Here is a 22,015-nt window from a genome sequence, read left to right on the forward strand (position 1 = left end):
TTCAGAAAAAATTCGTGCGTATGGCACTAAGGCATCTTCCTTGGCATGACGCTACGAGGTTGCCCCCCTATGAGCACCGCTGCATGTCATTGGGGATTGAAACGTTGGAGAAAAAAGATCCAACGCACAAATTATCTTTGTTGCGAAGGTCCTGAAAAATTAAATTGATTCACCCGCTATTCTCGCAAAATTGAATCTCTACGCTCCAGAAAGGAATCTGCGGAGACGTCAGCTTTTGAACTTGGAGGCAAGGTAGAGTCGGTACGGCCAGTATGATGCGATTAGGCTTATCTCTACGAGGTTCAATGAGGTTGCAGAACTGTTCGACTTCAACGAACCCATCAACACTTTTTTACGTCGCCTGCGGATTTGCTAATTATTTATTGTTAATCGTCTTTAGTTGTTAATTTTATTCATTAAGACAAAAATTGTCAGATGGAATTTTTAAATACGTACAACATAACATAACATAACAAAATTAGAGAAACACTCAGCAACGATAAAAAAATCACGCAAATTCGATACTTTGCATCAAATTCGCATAAATACCTACTCAAAACCGCCTGAAGTGGGAAATTTTAATTAAGATGCGACCTTCAGCGTCTGGTAACACGTTCAATCAGTCTGATCAAACAAGTTGTCTTCGTTGCAATTTTCCTGCAACAATCTGCAAAATTAGCCTCCCAAACATCGTAAGGAGAGAAATACTTGCTAGTTAAACCATTTCAAAACGTCATGACAATCCAGTCGGTTCGCAAAAATTTAATCAAAACATACTTTTATCCGCTGCCGCGCTTCATCAAACGAATAGCGAAACTCTCAGTTGCCAACAAAACGAAATTGTTATCCAGTGCTTCATTATCTGCTAACCTCGTTTCAAATTGAAATTCCTTACCTCGAGTTGCGAGACCGATTGTTGTTCAGTTCAACAATGAGCGAACGAGCGAACCTGTTATCTCTGCAAACGAAACCACCCAACCGGGTGTAAAATTACCGGATGGATTGCAGTGACTAGGGTAGGAGCTCCAAAAGTTCACAACTTTACCGGTATCAGAGTGGTACGGCGCTTCGTGTGAAGAATTCGTAGTACTTTTTCAAACCCCTAACGGTGTCCCAACCAGACTCCAGATATGGGTTCATATTTTTTTGACTGGTGTTCACCCGTCATTGTTGATGTTGGCTCGGTTCTTTTTGCTCTTGATAGCCTCACTCAAGTCGCGGCAGTCAAGTGTCAAAGAGTGGAGAAAAATGACGTTCAAGATTATGTAAAATGTGGTGTGTGCACTTTTCTTGGCAGAACAAACCGCGCACCCTGTGGGAAAGATCACTCAACCAAAAACCGCTTGCGTAAACGTTGTACAAATCACACGAAACAAAAGTTGCAACTAAATCTATCACTAGTTGTATGAAACAAAGCGTTATTTTGGAGAAAAATAGATTCGCTTGCCGAATGAAATTCTATGCTGACATGACATGAATTTCTCTGACTTTGATATTTTTTTATATAAAATGGCAACATCATGACATTCGTGTCATAAATACTTTTGATATGTTAATTTCAAAGTACTGTGCTGGCGGCGTTAGTTACAGCGGCAAAATATTGAATGATAAAGTTATACAGGGCGCATTTCTGCCAGTCGGTATCAGATTTAACTCCCGAGGAAATGCAGACAAATATTTACAAATTTTATTTACTTTTTTGGAAAATCCAATTATTTCCGCTCCACAATACAAATTTGGCCTTGTTGAAGAGTGTCAATCAACCGCACGCACGCACGCAACCATGCACACGCATTTGAACCACCCAGTCACTCCACTCCGGCCTGGTGCCGGGTGGTTACAGCTGCGAGGTGAGTTCTGTGCAAATAAATTGCAATCGGGTCATCTTGTATTTATTTTTAATTTCCTGCTGTCGGCATAGGTAATAACATTGGAAAATGTTGATGCGATTAATATTGTTTCAGTTGCGGTTTGGTAGCAAGGAAAATATGTAATCACATTTTTGAAATCGTGTTAACCACTGCTGCGTGGAGCCTGCTAACCGCTGCTATCCGTTGATGGGGAACGATATTTATTCTGTCTTTTAACCGATACATTGGGTAAAAAAAATTGACAGACGCAGGACAGATGGATGGACAGAGCAATCGATGGTGACGGACATTATGAAGAGTTGTTTATGTTAATTGAGTTCTTTTTTCTCGGTTTGTTGGACAACAACTGGCAGGAATATTAATCAACGTGTACAAATTAATATGGAACTAGAGTTTTTGAATTGTAATAAACTGAGAGCGTCAAAAATGACAAGCCTAATGGGAGATTATTTATTGGCATATTACATATTTTTTCCATTACTCATAAATTCTGCCGTAAGAATTGGTTTTCATTTTACAGTTCATAACATAATCATACAGTCGAAAATTGCCATCTCCCAGCAGCGACAATGTTTTCGCTACTGCTCAGCAGCAACATTTTGAAAACAAACATTTATTGACCCACTGCGACTAGCTCTGTTGTTTTTGCGGAAGCTCTCGGTCCTGTACCGGTTCGTTAACCGAATTAATTGCTCTGTTTTTCACCCAGCAGGAGTAAAATTACGGCCCAAATTATTTATCACGCCACGGTTGCACTCACTGTAATCTCGGTTTCGGGCAGTTATGAAGTGGCACCGCGGTTTGCACCGGTTTCTACACCTTCTTGACCTTCAACCCCTGTCTAGGTGTTTCTGCTTTCCGCCCTGCCCAAAGTAGCAAAACGGGCAATATTTCTACATGCATACTATAATATAACACCAACGTGGAGTTTTACGTTTGTTCCTTCGGGGTGAAACGGCCATGATGAAGCTGCACGAACAGAGCTCGACTTTTGGCTGCATTTGGGGTGTGCCGCTCTTCAGCTACCAAAACGTAGAGTGTCCCGCGCTGTCAGATATAAATTGAATTGTTTATGTTACTTTTGGAAACAGTGTCTGTGGCAAGATTCATATTACTAGATGAATGTTTCAACTTTTTTTTTGCGCAACCAAACTCAATTTAGTTCGAATAAGCTTTGCGGCAGACAGTAAATTTAATATGCGGTTTGCATCCGAAAATTGATAAAATATGCACAGTAACTGCTTTTCAAGTCGAAACTTTAGGTAAGTATTAAACTAAAGTGATTTGCTTCTAATAAAATAACATCAGAGACTACCTGAATGAGAGCTAATCGTTTCTTAAACTTTCTTAGCTTCCTCCTAAATTGTTCAATTAACCTAAATTAATCGGTGCATCCCGCGCCCCATCACCTTTCTACAAGGGTTTCCTCAAAGTCTAGTTTGCATTTATGCTGCACTAAGCGATGAGACTGTTCGCTACACTGGAAACCCAAGCCAGGCTGGGTAATAAGAGTCTTCTGTCATAATATAACAAGCTAGTGGAAACTACGGCGAATCTCATTACCTTCAATACCGCACTAGGGAAGTCACGGTGGGACCGCGATTCCAGCTCATAGCGGGTTGATATCACTATCAGTTTGGAGCACGTCTCAACAGTGCTGTCTTCTTCCCGCTGAACTTTCAGCAGCAAACCGAGAAACAACTAAACACAATGTAGGAAGGTACGTGAACATAGAGCTGACATTCCCGGTGCAATATCAGTCTTACCGAGTTACGGCACACTGCCGGAGAAAGGTTGGCACTCATCTTTGCCCGGTCATCTATACGCGACCCGTGCTGTATCATAGCTAGGTCCTAACCAATGGGAAAATTGAATTTCATCTTGATTTGCTTGTTCTGTTTCTGTTTCTACGGCAGTTTTCTAGTGTCACAACTCACCACAGTCTATTACTTCTGTACTTGCCACGTGTCACGGTGAGTCCCGAGTGTATGGAAAATACTGCTTCCCTAACACGAAACTATTTCTTTAGAAAAAAACATTAGGTTGGTGGCCATTGTATGTAATTATCATAGAAATAATGTATTTTTTCGTTAAAAAATTAACATACCTAAATAATTGCCTAAAAATCAATTTAAACCTATTTATAATCTAAACCAAACCGGGAACATTTTTTGTTAACTATTCGAAGTTTAATTTCTGTATCAACTGAATCTCAGTTCAATATTTTGGAAATAATCCTAAAATATTGTTACCTAAAAATGTGTCAGAACGTTAACGTAAATATTTGTATGTGAGATATGTGTAAGGAAGTCAAACGCGGCCTAAAATTTTAACCTGAACGAGGACGACTGCGTCAAAATTAGAAACAAATAAAAAAATGAAAACCTGATTTCTATACTAGGTTTATATAATACGTTGAATGTGAATCATTCGGTTTTATACCTTAAAGTTTCCTACCTTTTTTTTTTTGATCCTGATTGATTTTTCCGACTACCATAAAAATTTATTTCCAAAACGCAAAATTGGGTATCTGCCGGCTTCTTCAGGATGGCTGTATTTCACCGGTTAACACAGGTGTGGCCCTTAAGCTTAAACTAGAAGATTATTGGATTTAGGCCGTTCCTGAGAATTTCAGTGCCCCTAGCCACCAACATTTTTTCAGATACTTAAATGAGTATTCTCGTAAACATAACGTTGAAGCGATAAACCCGGCGAGCCACTTCAATGCGACACTGTCACGTAAGTTGACGCATTTCTACAAAAATTTCACATCAATCAAGCTTCGTTTCAACGTTTTGACCGATTAAAAATGCACAGATGTAGTTCATGGAATCATCAATTTCAAAAACTTGTTTTTTGATGCCAAATGTCTTCGAAATGCATGAACATGTCTCAAAATTTTGTGCTGGGGCCAATAAAACATACGGGAGGAAATTGATATTCGAATTTCGTTTAGCGATAGGGCTCTAATGATAATTTAGAGCATTTTTAACTGTTTTATTATTTTTCACGATAGAGACTAGTTTGTTTTTTTTTCTCTGTGTGCGCTTGTGTTTGAAGCAGAGCAGGTTCATGCTTCCTAGAAAAAACTACTATCTCAGTCTTCTCCGGAGAGAATTCGATACCTAGCTGTAAAGCCCAAGCAGACAAATTGTCCAAGGTATCTTGCAATGGTCCTTGCAAATCGGCAGCTTTGGCTCCTGTAACAGAGATTACACTGTCGTCTGCAAGTTGTCTTATCGTGCATGAGTTTGCCAGACATTCGTCGATGTCATTTACATAAAAGTTGTAAAGAAGGGGGCTTAAACATGAGCCCTGGGGAAGACCCATGTAGCTAATGCGAAAAGTTGCCAAATCGCCGTGTGTAAAATGCATGTGCTTTTCGGACAAAAAATTGTGCATAAAATTGTTCAAAATTGGAGAAAATCCTTGTCGGTGAAGTTTACCCGAAAGAATGTCAATAAAAACGGAATCAAAAGCCCCCTTAATGTCCAAGAACGCAGACGCCATTTGTTCTTTGCGAGCATACGCCAGCTGAATATCTGTTGAAAGCAACGCAAGACAATCATTCGTCCCTTTGGCACGGCGGAAGCCAAATTGAGTATCTGATAGTAGGCCATTTGATTCGACCCAATGGTCTAAACGACGGAGTATCATTTTTTCCATCAATTTCCGGATACAGGATAGCATTGCAATCGGCCTATAAGAGTTGTGATCAGAAGCTGGTTTCCCTGGTTTTTGGATGGCGATCACCCTCACTTGCCTCCAATCCTGCGGTACAATATTTTGCTTCAGGAACTTATTGAACAAGTTCAACAAGCGCCTCTTGGCATTGCCGGGTAGATTCTTCAACAAGTTGAATTTGATTCTATCTAACCCAGGCGCGTTATTGTTACAGGACAGGAGGGCAACTGAAAATTCTGCCATCGTAAAAGGTGATTCTATCGCGTCGTGGCCCGGAGACGCATCGCGAACAATGTTTTGCTCAGGAACAGAGTCCGAACATACTTTCCTGGCAAAATCAAATATCCACCTACTTGAAGACTCCTCGCTTTCGTTGACCGTTACGCGATTCCGCATTCTTCGGGCTGTGTTCCAAAGAGCGCTCATCGATGTCTCCCTCGACGTCTCGTTCATGAACCGACGCCAATATCCGCGTTTCTTTGCTTTAGCCAAGCTTTTAAGCTTGGTATCAAGCTCGGAATACCGTAAATAGTCGCCAGGTATACAGTCAGGTTTTTTTTACGCAGGAGATACGTACCTCGTAAAAAAAACCGCGTAAAAAAAACCGCGTTAATTCAAAAATCCGCGTAAAGAAAAACCACGTTTTTTTTTAAATCCGCGTATTGTAGTCCAGCAAGAAGGGCTTTAGAAAAAACTCGAGGCGCTCTAGAACCAGTATTTAAAATTGTCCTCTTTGACGGTCATTCCGGATCTTTCGGTGGGCGGAGAGTTTTTTTTTTTGGACTAAGTATTTTACTAGATAAACACTTAAACGTTTCTGGTTCCCCACGTTAATTCGGAAATTCGTAAAAATTTTTATGAATTATCGCGGTATCGCGTGAAAAAAAACCGCGTAAATTCAAAAATCCGCGTAAAAAAACCGCGTTAATTCTAAAATCCGCGTAAAAAAACCGCGTTAATTCAAAAATCCGCGTAAAAAACCTGACTGTACCTCCCTTCTGGAAGGCCCAAAACGCGTCGGATCTTTGTGTGTAGACATCGGAGCACTCTTGGTCCCACCACGGAGTGGGAGGCCGTTCTTTAATCGTTACGCCGGGATATTTCTTCGTTTGGGCTTGCAACGCGGCGTCGAGAATCAAGCCCGCGAGGAGGTTGTATTCTTCAAGTGGTGGATGATGTTGAATCGACACGACCGCTTTTGAAATCATTTCCTCGTATGACTTCCAATCGACATTCCGTGTGAGGTCATACGGAATGTCAATTGGTCGCATGCGAGTTGACCCGTTAGTAATTGAAATAAGAATAGGCAAATGGCCGCTACCGTGAGGATCGAGGATTACCTTCCATGTGCAATCCAACTGTAGCGACGTCGAGCATAAGGATAGAGTGGCTTGGGCGCGCTGGAGGTTTCGGGATACGTGTCATTTCACCGTTGTTTAAAATAGTCATGTCGAAGTCATCGCAAAGGTTATAGATTAAAGAGGAGCGGTTATCATTGTAAGGGGAACCCCAAGCCACACCATGAGAGTTGCAGTCTCCCAAAATCAAACGTGGCGAGGGAAGAAGTTCTATTAAATCAAAGAGCAGCCGTTGCCCAACGTGTGCTCTGGGAGGAATTTATATTGAGGCAATACAAAGCTCTTTACCTTGTATTGTCATTTGACATGCGACAACTTCGATGCCTGGAATCGAGGGGAGGTTAATACGATAGAAATAATAGCACTTTTTAATCCCTGAAAGTAATCCTCCATATGGGGTGTCTCGATCAAGGCGAATAATATTAAAATCATGGAAGTTGAGATCAATATTTGAAGTGAGCCAAGCTTCACAGAGGGAAAATGCATCGCATTTGTTTTTATTTATTAAAACTTTAAGAGAATCCATTTTTGGTAAAATACTTCTACAATTCCACTGTAAGACAGAGATAGAATACTTCATATACGCAGATGAATTAGGCATCGAAGGATACAATCGCTGCAAGGTGGTGTCAACTGCTTCAAAAATGATCTAACTGTTGGGAGGAATGCTGTAAGAAAAATTTTAATAGGATCGGGTACATTGAAAGTTTCAAAAATCCAGTCCACAATGTCAGAAAATTTCATTAATCCAGAGTTTGTTTCATCAACTGGGAGAGCAAAAGGAACAACTGGGGTTTTAGATGTTCCTGGCAGTGCTGGAAACTCCTTCTGGGACTTTAAATTTGCAGGCCCAGGAGGAGTTTGCTTCGGTTTTTCCGCAGCACTGTTTGGTTTGTTTGTAACTTTCATTTCACTTTGAGAAATCTTAGGACCTTTTCTGGGAAGTTTAGGAGAGGAAATATTTTTCCTCTTTCTAGACCCCCCTAGGATTGGCGTAAGATGTTCCCGCTGGTGAATCGTCAGAATCGGTTTCATCAGAGGACAACAGATCAGAAGGGTTTGATGTAATGGGATAAGTGGTAACGGTCTTCTTCAGCATCTCAGCGAACGCTTCGAACGCTCTCTGAGAGACCTCTTTATTTTATCCCTGCGCTGCATGTACACCGCACATGTCGAGAGCTCATGCTGACTCTCCCCACAGTGATTGCATTTTTCAGCATTTTTACTGCAGGAATCATCCGCATGATTCTCCCCACACTTGCCACAACGTGCCTTATTGCAGCAGTAGGCGGCGGTGTGGCCTAACTGCTTACAATTCAGGCAGTTCATGACGCGAGGCACATGTAATCGCACAGGGAGACGAACCCGGTGGATCGAGACGTGGCTTGGTAGTGCTGACCCGGCGAACGTAACTCGAAACGAGTCTGACGGAGTGTATACTGTTTTGCCACCGATGATCGATGCTGACCGCAGTTGCTTGCAGTCGAGCACCTTTTCATCGGGACATGTGTTGTTCTTAAAGCACCCTTTGGTACTTTCCAATATACAATCGACGGACAGACTCGAATCGGTTATGACACCGTCGATCTGCACGTCTCGTGCGGGTATGTAAACGCGATACTCGCGTGTGAAGAGCTCAGAGCAAGCTATATCGTTGGCCTCTTTCAGGTTACTGACCACGACACGGAGCTTGTTAGGCCGGACCTTGGAAATTTCGGTCACGCCCTTGTACTCCTTCGTCAGGTCTTTAGAAATCTGCAAGAGGTTCAACTGTTTCGATTTCGGTCCCGCCTTTGGCCGAAAATAGACAGTATAGCTGCCCTGGGCTCCGTCTGGGTAAAGCCTGGGGCGAGGGGGGACTGAAGAATGAACAGGGGAGGGGGTAACAGAAGGGTCAGGGTCAAAGGGGTTCGGGGACGGTGGCGCGGGAGGCGAGGGATCTACATCCATCGCGCTAAGTCTAGCGCACTAGCGCCGACAAGAACACGTACCTTTTTACTTCTCCCTTCCAGTAAGGTTGGTTGTCCGATCGTTCGAAGCAGCACCAAACAGCCACCAGCAGCGAGCCAGGTGTGAGATCACTCTACACAGCGATACAGCCCAACTGTCAACTGATGGCTTCTTCTTCTTTCTCTTTTGTGTTGAAATTCTCGTCAACTCGTCCAAATCGGCTTACGCACCAGCTGGCAGTGCGAAACAGTTGCACAAAGGCGCGACCTTGAACTCGGATTTATTTCACTCGACCAGGCAAACAATGCCAACACTTGCTCACACGTCTTTTATTTTATATTCTATCGGAGCGATTACCAAACACGTCCGATACTGATGCGTGTTCGGAACAGAATGAAAAGAATATGTTTTGATTTAAATGAAATTTCTAGCAAATAAGTGTTGATCATTCATCGGCAGTAATTTTTCCTCGATGAATAAAGACTAAACCGTTTTCATTTGGACATTTTAATATTTTTTATGAATGTTAATGAATAGGGTAACGGGAGTATTTTGGCCAGTTTAAGGAAATTGTTGCACAATTTATTGAAAACAAACACAATTTTTCAACATAAATACTTACTCTATTGTCCAATTGTTAAGAGCTAAGTGTCTATTTTAACATACATCGTTCAACAATGCAATATATTGGAAAATGTTCTAGGAATAACAAAATTTCTACTTAGTACTGAAAACATATTTTGGTCCACCAAATTTTTATTTTGGCGTACCTCCATATTTAGAACCGTGTATGGAAATATGTCGGACTAATTATATTTAAGATCATCATCAGTATTTTTAGAGCAGAAATAATGGAGTTGAGGAGGACATCCTTGGGCTGTAAGTTTTTGGAAATTTTAAGCATCTAAAAATTAAAAGATTAGGCTTATAGTGGTTCGACAAACATTCTCAGCCAATTTCAAATCGTTGAATGTAATAAATTAAGAAGTAATTACCTGTAAATTGTCACAAGCTGATTTTTTGTTCAGCGCGCAGCGGCCGAATGGTAAACAAAGAGCTGTCAAAAATTGGCATGGCACAAAATATGTTCGCCTTAGAGAGAAACAAACATATTTCCGCCATGCCTTAAATTACTATTCAAACTTTTTTCCACACACATGGTATAGCAATTTGTACATACGAACGAATGAGAAATTTAATTCGATGGCGTGCGCTTTTAAAAGCGATTAATATTTGCCACCACCCGCTTTCTGCTGCCCCAGAAAGAACCGTCCGCTTTGCCAGCCAACGCACGAGTGAGAAGTTCAATTCGATGGAGTGCGTATGATACTGCTAAAGTTTTGGAATGTAAATGACGGGGTAAAATGTTCGAATAGTACCTTATATATCGAGGTTTCGTCAGTTATTCAAAAAGAGGGAGGAGTTCAGAAGAATAGGGAATGATAAGGAAAGTAAAACAGCATCGGAAACAGAAAGTGACCTCGAGTTAAACAACAACAACAACAAATCGTTCACAAAGTCAGATCGGTTATATCCGTTAGTGTCGGCTATGCTTGGGAAGAGAGGTAGTGATTGGCTGATGCCAAAACCCCGATATTCAGAAAAGAAATGACTGATAAATAAGCGCTCAAAACCTGACCACTTTTCCCTGGTTGAATTACTAGATTCTCAAATGCAGGCGCCTAACTTCGATATAGACGTTAGTCCAACGTCAAAAAAAACTAAAACCATGTACTTTCTTGAATTTAGACTTTTTCTTAAATGAGAAGGTTTTTTTTTTTCTTCATCTATAATTTATTTGACACGGCACAAATACAATTTTTTGTTTAACGGCGCCAATTATATCTGGTAGCTTACTTTCTAAAGTATCTTAATAACTAAAAGCAAATTTTTTATCCTCGCTGCCGACTACGAGCTGAAACTAAATCTAACTTAAAGCTAGAATGTTTTGCATTAAAAGCACTGATTTGTTGTTTGATGGTTTTCCATCGCCATAGGTAAGCAGCATATTGAATATGTTCCGCTGCTGGGCCAAGATATTACGGACTGGCATATTGGGTTGTCTCCCTCGGGACCTGAGAGTATCGTGCGGGTCTAGTTGCTGTTTCCGGATCCAGGTTCTTAACGTGTTCTTGTCGTTTGGTTGGATGTAGGCGGAAGGGAATAGGATTAAACTGGGGCGTGGATGGATTTCAGGAAAACGTATATAAGGGACATGTAGGATAGGTCACGGCTCGCCAAGACATCACGAACAGGAACAGCCGGCTGCCTACTTTCGGCCTGCAGGGAAGCTATTAATTTAGACCTGGCGTCACGGTGTACAGGGCATGACCAAACCACATGCTCTATGTCGTGATAACCCTCACCACAGGCACAGATACCACTTTCCCCGAGCCCAACACGACGGAGATGCGCGTCAAATCAATAGTGATTGGACATAAGCCGGGACATCACGCAAATGAAATCCCGACCTACATCCAACCCCTTGAACCACGGGTTCGTCGACACCTTGGGGATTATGGAATGTAACCACCTTCCCAATTCCCCTCTGGTCCAAGCATTTTGCCAACTGGTGATCGTATTCTGACGTACAAGTGCGAAAAATTCATTAAAAGCAAATGGTCTATCATAAATTTCACCGTTTGTTGCGCCCACCTTAGCCAAAGAGTCCGCTTTCTCATTGCCCGGTATCGAGCAGTGAGAAGGGACCCACGCTAAGGTAATCTGGAACGATTTTTCGGATAAAGCACTCAGATGTTCCCGTATTTTCCCCAGGAAATACGGAGAGTGCTTAACATCTTTCATCGATCGGAGAGCCTCAATGGAACTGAGACTGTCCGTAAAGATGAAATAATGGTCCGTGGGCATTTTTTCGATAATCCCTAGGGTGTACTGAATTGCAGCCAATTCTGCGACGTAAACAGAAGCAGGATTATCAAGCTTATGGGAGACGGTTAAATTGTTATTGAAAATACCGAAGCCAGTGGACCCATCAAGAAGTGATCCGTCAGTGTAGTACATATTGTCGCAGTTGATGTTTCGATATTTATTGGAAAAAATTTTGGGGATCTGCTGCACTCGTAAATGATCCGGGATTCCACGAGTTTCTTCTATCATGGATGTATCGAAAAACACAGTAGAATCAGAAGTATTTGATAAGTCGACACGATTTGGAATATTCGAAGAAGGGTTAATTTTTTGGGACATGTGATGGAAATACAATGTCATAAAACGGGTTTGAGAATTAAGTTCGATTAACCTTTCAAAATTTTCAATCACGGGACGGTTCAAGACCTCACATTTGATAAGAATACGAGAAGACAGGCTCCAAAAGCGGTTTTTGAATGGTAGTACTCCAGCTAAGACCTCCAAACTCATCGTATGGGTCGATTGCATGCAACCTAAGGCGATACACAAACGACGAAATTGTATTCGCTCCAGTTTGATCAAATGTGTGTTTGCTGCGGAGCGGAAGCAGAAACACCCGTATTCAATAACAGACAATATCGTTGTTTGGTAAAGCCTTATAAGGTCTCCTGGGTGGGCTCCCCACCATTGTCCGGTTATTGTACGAAGAAAATTCACTCTTTGTTGACATTTTTTCATCAGATACCTCACGTGACAACCCCAGGTGCCTTTAGAGTCGAACCAGACACCAAGATATTTTTGTACCAAAACCTGAGAAATCGTTTTACCCATTAATTGTGTTTGAAGCTGTGCAGGTTCATGCTTCCTAGAAAAAACTACTATCTCAGTCTTCTCCGGAGAGAATTCGATACCTAGCTGTAAAGCCCAAGCAGACAAATTGTCCAAGGTATCTTGCAATGGTCCTTGCAAATCGGCAGCTTTGGCTCCTGTAACAGAGATTACACTGTCGTCTGCAAGTTGTCTTATCGTGCATGAGTTTGCCAGACATTCGTCGATGTCATTTACATAAAAGTTGTAAAGAAGGGGGCTTAAACATGAGCCCTGGGGAAGACCCATGTAGCTAATGCGAAAAGTTGCCAAATCGCCGTGCGTAAAATGCATGTGCTTTTCGGACAACAAATTGTGCAAAAAATTGTTTAAAATTGGAGAAAATCCTTGTCGGTGAAGTTTGCCCGAAAGAATGTCAATAGAAACGGAATCAAAAGCCCCCTTAATGTCCAAGAACGCAGACGCCATTTGTTCTTTGCGAGCATACGCCAGCTGAATATCTGTTGAAAGCAGCGCAAGACAATCATTCGTCCCTTTGGCACGGCGGAAGCCAAATTGAGGATCCGATAGTAGGCCATTTGATTCGACCCAATGGTCTAAACGACGGAGTATCATTTTTTCCATCAATTTCCGGATACATGATAGCATTGCAATCGGCCTATAAGAGTTGTGATCAGAAGCTGGTTTCCCTGGTTTTTGGATGGCGATCACCTTCACTTGCCTCCAATCCTGCGGTACAATGTTTTGCTCCAGGAACTTATTGAACAAGTTCAACAAGCGCCTCTTGGCATTGCCGGGTAGATTCTTCAACAAGTTGAATTTGATTCTATCTAACCCAGGCGCGTTATTGTTACAGGACAGGAGGGCAACTGAAAATTCTGCCATCGTAAAAGGTGATTCTATCGCGTCGTGGCCCGGAGACGCATCACGAACAATGTTTTGCTCAGGAACAGAGTCCGGACATACTTTCCTGGCAAAATCAAACATCCACCTACTTGAAGACTCCTCGCTTTCGTTGACCGTTACGCGATTCCGCATTCTTCGGGCAGTGTTCCAAAGAGTGCTCATCGATGTCTCCCTCGACGTCTCGTTCACGAACCGACGCCAATATCCGCGTTTCTTTGCTTTAGCCAAGCTTTTAAGCTTGGTATCAAGCTCCGAATACCGTAAATAGTCGCCAGGTATACCTCCCTTCTGGTGAGCCAAAAACGCGTCGGATCTTTGCGTGTAGACATCGGAGCACTCTTGGTCCCACCACGGAGTGGGAGGCCGTTCTTTAATCGTTACGCCGGGATATTTCTTCGTTTGGGCTTGCAACGCGGCGTCGAGAATCAAGCCCGCGAAGAGGTTGTATTCTTCAAGTGGTGGATGATGTTGAATCGAATCGACCGCTTTTGAAATCATTTCCTCGTATAACTTCCAATCGACATTCCGTGTGAGGTCATACGGAATGTCAATTGGTCGCATGCGAGTTGACCCGTTATTAATTAATATAAGAATAGGCAAATGGTCGCTACCGTGAGGATCGAGGATGACCTTCCATGTGCAATCCAACCGTAGCGAAGTCGAACATAAGGATAGATCCAAAGCGCTTGGGCGCGCTGGAGGTTTCGGGATACGTGTCATTTCGCCGTTGTTTAAAATAGTCATGTCGAAGTCATCGCAAAGGTTATAGATTAATGAGGAGCGGTTATCATTGTAAGGGGAACCCCAAGCCACACCATGAGAGTTGAAGTCTCCCAAAATCAAACGTGGCGAGGGAAGAAGCTCTATTAAATCAAAGAGCAGCCGTTGCCCAACGTGTGCTCTGGGAGGAATTTATATTGAGGCAATACAAAGCTCTTTACCTTGTATTGTCATTTGACATGCGACAACTTCGATGCCTGGAATCGAGGGGAGGTTAATACGATAGAAAGAATAGCACTTTTCAATCCCTGAAAGTACTCCTCCATATGGGGTGTCTTGATCAAGGCGAATAATATTAAAATCATGCAAGTTGAGATCAATATTTGAAGTGAGCCAAGCTTCACAAAGGGAAAATGCATCGCATTTGTTTTTATTTATTAAAACTTAAAGAGAATCCATTTTTGGTAAAATACATCTACAATTCCACTGTTAGACAGAGATAGAATCCTTCATATACGCAGATGAATTAGGCATCGAAGGATACAATCGCTGCAAGAAGGTGCCACTGGGCAGTCAACTGCTTCAAAAATGATTTAACTGTTGGGAGGAATGCTGTAAGAAAAATTTTAATAGGATCGGGTACATTGAAAGTTTCAAAAATCCAGTCCACAATGTCAGAAAATTTCATTAATCCAGAGTTTGTTTCATCAACTGGGAGAGCAAAAGGAACAACTGGGGTTTTAGATGTTCCTGGCAGTGCTGGAAACTCCTTCTGGGACTTTAAATTTGCAAGCCCAGGAGGAGTTTGCTTCGGTTTTTCTGCAGCACTGTTTGGTTTGTTTGTAACTTTCATTTAACTTTGAGAAATCTTAGGACCTTTTCTGGGAAGTTTAGGAGAGGAAATATTTTTCCTCTTTCTAGACTCCCCAGGATTGGCGTAAGATGTTCCCGCTGGTGAATCGTCAGAATCGGTTTCATCAGAGGACAACAGATCATAAGGATTTGATGTAATGGGAGAAGTGGTAACGGTCTTCTTCAGCATCTCAGCGAACGCTTCGAACGCTCTCTGAGAGACCTCTTTATTTTATCCCTGCGCTGCATGTACACCGCACATGTCGAGAGCTCATGCTGACTCTCCCCACAGTGATTGCATTTTTCAGCATTTTTACTGCAGGAATCATCCGCATGATTCTCCCCACACTTGCCACAACGTGCCTTATTGCAGCAGTAGGCGGCGGTGTGGCCTAACTGCTTACAATTCAGGCAGTTCATGACGCGAGGCACATGTAATCGCACAGGGAGACGAACCCGGTGGATCGAGACGTGGCTTGGTAGTGCTGACCTGGCGAACGTAACTCGAAACGAGTCTGACGGAGTGTATACTGTTTTGCCACCGATGATCGATGCTGACCGCAGTTGCTGCAGTCGAGCACCTTTACATCGGGACAGGTTTTGTTTTTAAAGCACCCTTTGGCACTTGCCAGTATACACTCGACGGACAGACTCGAATCGGTTATAACACCGTCGACCTCCACGTCTCGTGCGGGTATGTAAACGCGATACTCGCGTGTGAAGAGCTCAGAGCAAGCTATATCGTTGGCCTCTTTCAGGTTACTGACCACGACACGGAGCTTGTTAGGCCGGACCTTGGAAATTTCGGTCACGCCCTTGTACTCCTTCGTCAGGTCTTTAGTAATCTGCAAGAGGTTCAACTGTTTCGATTTCGGTCCCGCCTTTGGCCGAAAATAGACAGTATAGCTGCCCTGGGCTCCGTCTGGGTAAAGCCTGGGGCGAGGGGGGACTGAAGAATGAACAGGGGAGGGGGTAACAGAAGGGTCAGGGTCAGAGGGGTTCGGGGATGGTGGCGCGGGAGGCGAGGGATCTACATCCATCCCGCTAAGTCTAGCGCACTAGCGCCGACAAGAACACGTACCTTTTTACTTCTCCCTTCCAGTAAGGTTGGTTGTCCGATCGTTCGAAGTTGCAGCCGTTACAGCCAGCAGCACCAATACAGCAGCACCAAACAGCCACCAGCAGCGAGCCAGGTGTGAGATCACTCCACACAGCGATACAACTCACTGTCAACTGATGGCTTCTTCTTTTTCCTCTTTTGTGTCTCGTCCACTGCTGTAGCACAATTCAGCCAGCAGCCAAATCGGCTTACGCTCCAGCTGGTAGTCACGATGCGAAACAGTTGCACAAAGGCGCGACCTTCAACCCGGATTTATTTCACTCGACCAGGCAAACAATGCCAACACTTGTTCACACGTCTTTTGTTTTATATTCTATCGGAGCGATCACCGATCACACGTCCGATACTGATGCGTGTTCGGCACAGAATGAAAATGAGAAAGTTCTCCAACTTAAAATTGTTCAAGTGGTAGAGCTCAGTATGTGCAGCAAACTGTGCAGATATGTCATGCACACTAGAGTGCTGATGAGGTGTATGAAAAAAAATGACTTACGAATTGCGTTTAGCGGTAGGGCTCAAAAGTTTCGTCTTCTCGAAAAAAGTCCCAATGCAAAATTTCAGCTCGATCGGACATCGGGAACACGTGCCTCAAGGCGGTCAAGTTGCAACGAAAATTTTAACCCCTACCGGTAAACGGTATTCGAAAAGTCGATTTTCATTGGCACTCTAATGCATACCCTTTATACTCAATTCAATGCTGGCATTGAAAAAAAAAATGACTACTTGTATTGCAATGAATTTACACACATTTCCCTTCAGACATTTTAGGGGCCATCCACATACCACGTGGACAGCTTTGGGGGGGGGTATGGCCAATGTCCACGGTCCATACATATTTTTTAGAATTTATATGGGCAGTTGTCCACGGAGGGGGAGGGGGGGGGTCAAAATCGTTAAAAATCTGTCCACGTGGTATGTGGATGGCCCCTTACTAAAATCAATGGCGCATCGATACTTCTAATATCGAACTCATTTTTGCGGTGGTGCTACACCGTCATAGACTACACTTTGTAGCTTGAAAATGAACAGCAAAACGAAACTAGCACTGCGTGTAGCAATTTTTTGCACCACACTTCTTCTTCATCTTTTGCTTTATGTGCTGTGTTTCTGCCGCTCGCAGAAAAACTAACTAACACAGCTGAGCGAAATCACTCTAGTGATGATACACAGACGCACACTGCGGTGCGCGCTACTGAGATAAATTCAAAAGCGTTCGAAGAGCAAACATGCCTGACGTACGGCTGGATTTAATATTTTTTAGGTTTGAGCTGCAAAGCAAACAATGGAAACTACCTTCCTACCTAGATGCTCCCTTATTTGATATATTCATCAGAGACACACAGTAAAAGCACTGTAGTGGACTCTGTAGTGTAGATATTGTGCGTAATGTTCCTCCGTGTGAGAAAGATTCTGGTCTTTCAAAAAAATGCTACGTCAATTTTACTCTAACCCCTCTCCCCCTTATCGCAGACTGTCTCGAAACGATGATACCCCCTACCCCAATGAATGCTACGTTGAGTATGCTTCCTCACTAAAACCGGCAGAGCTATTCACCGGACGAAGTGCTGGCCAATGCACCTACCTCCGACGCTACTACCGCTGCAACTATTACTGCTAGTACCCACTGCCGCTACTGCTGCTCCTCGCTGCTACTTAGCTAGGACCGTTTCAGTAGCCATCCATTAGTAAACTGTTTGGTTTGATCAGATCAGTTTGGCTTGTATAGCCAAAAGTGTGCATTCCCGGTTAATTAGTTATATAACTCTGTCTAGCGGAATAGCAACCAAGCGACCAATCAGAAGTCGAAATCTGCGATTCAACAAGGCTTGATAATTTTCAATAGTACAGTAAAGTTCTTTTTTACACGATTCTACGTACTGTGCAAAAAAAACGCCTTATTTGGAAAAACTTCGTAAAAAAAATCCTACAAAAATGAAACTGTGTGAAAAACAGCCTACTATAGTCTGTTACTGTTACTATTATTTACTGTAACAATTTACGCGAAGACGAAAAATCGTGCAAAAAAGCATGTAAAAAACACCGCGTTATTGGAGAAAACGAAGCAAAAAAATCGCGTTATATGTGAAATTGTCGTAAAAAAGAACCGTGTAAAAAAAGACTTTACTGTACAATAGTTCGCATAAACAAATTATAACTTTCTGCATTTTCACTGATGAGTTTCCAATCGATTGCTGTAAGAACGAAGGAAATCCATCGAAAATTAACCGACCTGATTAGATTAGACAGATTTTAGATTTGTATTTTACACCCCTATAGAGCCGATGCACACCCTTTATACTTCCTAAGAGCTCAGACTAAAAAATAATTAAAGATTAGAGCCATATAACCATTCCTTTTCAATTTAACCACTCCAATGCGAACGTTAACCGTGCACTTCCTTTCACTGTTGAATCAATGGAGACGCTAGGTTTACCATTCGAAAGCGTTTTAGGGAACGAGTTTAGGGAGAAACTTGAATATAGAGCTCGAGAGCAATATTCTAGAGAAAAACTTTCTTCTACAAAGTTGTTACACATCATGAGGCGGTTATTTTAATCTTAACACAAATTACGGTGATCAAAATTTTCGATGCAATCCTTCGATGCTAACCTTGCAAAGAAAGATTTCATCCCTAACTACACACACTGCTGTGCAAGGGATGAGCAATAGAATAAGTCGGCAGTGGAATGTGGTACGATATAGATTGTGGAACAGTTCCACCGTCCCCCGTAGTTTAATAGGTCAAAACACCATGCCGGAGACAGGGAGATTGCGGGTTCAAGTCCCGTCGGGATGCGGTATATTTTTCCAAATCTGTATCATATTTCCAGTTCGCTTATTTTTCGCTTTCCCTACTGCACATACTGTCTGCTTAATGAATCGATTTAGAGTTAGATAATTCATAGATCATAATAAGGTGACAATGGAACAATTTTTGCCACTATGAATTTTAAGTACAAAAACAACATTGTTTAATATAAGAAGAAACAATCTTTCTCTTCAATATGTTTTGTTTCACGCTTTTTTGAAAAAACTTTTATAAGTAAGACATATAGATCAAGTTAAAACTTACAATTTGACTCAAGAAGTTGTAAAGGTAAGTCACGAACTTCACAAGTGCACAGCTTGCGAGTTTGGATATGCTCATCATGCTGATATATTGCGTCCCATGTGATGGAATTCGGTCACTTTTCCTATGAAAGATAGACTGACTTTTTTTTTTCTTCAGAAGCTGTTTGCCACTTTCGCCGAGAATATTCGTGCAGTCGACTCGTGGTATATTTATCGTATAATCGACAGCGGAAGAATTCACACTGTTTAGAGGGTCGGTGCACCGATCGTGCATGGCAAAATCAAAGAAATAGAGAAAATAACATGTGGAGTCGCTTATCAGTAAATGCATAATTTTTTCATACAGTCTCTTATTATACAAAATCAATCTGCGTCTTTCATATAAAATTATGCGAAAAAAAAACAATCGCATTTCTGAGGTTTGGAGTAAATTTTAAACAATTGTATGTAAAATTGAACCATACCATTAGATTGTTCTTGCGCCTTCATTTTTTAATATTAGGTATTATTTGTTCATATAACTTTCCAACTATACAACTACCTGGAAAGGAAACAGATTGTGTAAACACCTTTTTAATACAACCAAGATCGTTCAGTTCAACCGTATATCTGATTTTATTGAATTTTTTTGTAACCTCAATTTGTGATGACATTAAAATAACCGTTACATCATATGTGACAATGTTGTAACAGAAAGATTTCTCCAGAACTTTGCTATCGAGCTCTAGATCCAATGTTCCCTCTTAACTCGTTCCCTAAAACACCGTGCAATGGTTATTTGGCGTCTCCACCGATTTGACAGTGAAAGGAGGTGCACGGTTAACGTTCGAGTTTGAATAGATGGGAGCTTTTGATTCGTTTTTGAAATGGAAAAGGGCACGAAAATTCACAGGAATGGTTAAATAGCTGAATTCTCTATTTTTTTTCAGCTTAAGCTTCAGATCCGCACCTGTGTTTGCTGGTGTTATAAATATATGTCATTCCATACAAAGTGTAGTTGCCATTTGGACATAACCATCACAGATTCTGCTCAAAGCAGAAGGTAATAGGTAATTATTCATCTAGTGTCGCTTTGCAAAAAAAAAAAACAATATTGATGTCGATTGGAATTGTTGTAAAACAACGCATTTTGGTCAAAACCTTTTTATTATCTTTTCTACATTTTATAGACGTATGATATCCGAAAAACACTGAGCAAGAGCCAGGAATCCAGCAAAAAACATTATGTTTGATCGGAAGTGTTGTTAGACAGATTATTTTTGTATTTGATTATTATCATTAAATCATTAAATTTGCATTTTTGCTTTAAATTTGATTTTGTTATCGTGTTCCTCGGAAAATTTCACGTAATAAACACTTATCACCCCGAGGTAATAAAAGCCAATCTCCAGTTATAACATTTTTATGAAAATACTTTGAAATTGCTTAAATATTTTTTCTTGAAATTTATAGACGTTAAACGTCTGAAAAATACTGGTAGGTAATTTTTAAAGCAAAGAAATCGAGAATTCTGTATTCTGTATTTGACCGGAAGTGTTGACAGATAGATATTTTTTTGTATTTATAAACTAGACTTGTGTTTCTCGGAAAATTTTACGTGAGAAACACTGATCACCCGATATTTCCAAAGTAACACTAGATGAATTATTCCCGCAAATTTGAGCAAAACCTGTGATGGTCGTGTTCAAGTTTGTGCTTTTTTCGTGGCCATTTCATAAGGAACAAATAAAACACCGAGTTTTACCTGATATCTGTCACAGAATTATATCAATTTTACAAATGCCATTTGTCTAGCCTTCTGTCATAATCAACTTCGATTATTTTCAATTTTAACTCAATATTTTCTTATTTGACTTTACCTTAATTCGGCCACAAATTTAGAAATAGATCTAAGAAATAATCATTGCAGTAATAGCAGAACAAATCAACAACAATAATCTTTGATAAATATTATTTTAGAGCACAATCTTGCACCCTAGCGTGGTCGGGATAGCGTCAAGATGAACGATACTTCGGTGTGTAGTGCGTCTGGCACGTAATTTCACTACTTGAGTATATTCTTTGGGAATACTATATCAATAGCGTTTCCTCCATACCTCGCTGACATTTGCTTGTTCAATGATGACAGTCTGATTTCGGATTTATTCGAAACCTTGCTGATTTCTAGGCCTAGACAAAAAGAACTTCAATTTAATTCGTAACCAAATTGTCAAATTGTAATGTGTAGACAAAATAAGGTAACTTCCATAAATTACGTAACGTACCTAGTGGCGAGTAACGCATGAGGCCTTGTGGTCCCCGTGGCTCTGTGGTTAGTGATGTCGATCGGCTGGCTCTTCCACACGGTTGTGATATCGGGTTCTATTCCCGGTTAGGTCGAGAATCTTTTCGAGCTGTAAATTTTTTCGACTCAGCACTGGGGCACGGTGTATCGTTGTACTTATCCTACAACATGTAAAATGAGCCAAAAACAATATCGATAACGAATTCTCCAAACTAGTTGATCGAGACCGCTATAAGCTCCTCAGGATAGCTTGCGATATTGTTGTGTTACTGTTGAGAGAAAGTGTCATGATTATTATAATTCGTGCTCGTGTGTCTTTCCTTTTTACACATACTGATCCGAGCCTCGCTGCGTCTGGCCAATATTATCGTCAATTACAATTCCCTGGGGAGGTTACAACTGTATGGCCCTCTGACAAGTTTTATTGTGAGAGGGATTTATTTTTGTCGAGGTTTTGTAGAGTTGAGCGTAAAGAAGAGTTATTGAAAAGTCTGAGAATAAA

The sequence above is a fragment of the Wyeomyia smithii genome, chromosome 2, assembly GCF_029784165.1.
Source record: "Wyeomyia smithii strain HCP4-BCI-WySm-NY-G18 chromosome 2, ASM2978416v1, whole genome shotgun sequence".
Lineage (NCBI taxonomy): Eukaryota > Metazoa > Arthropoda > Insecta > Diptera > Culicidae > Wyeomyia > Wyeomyia smithii.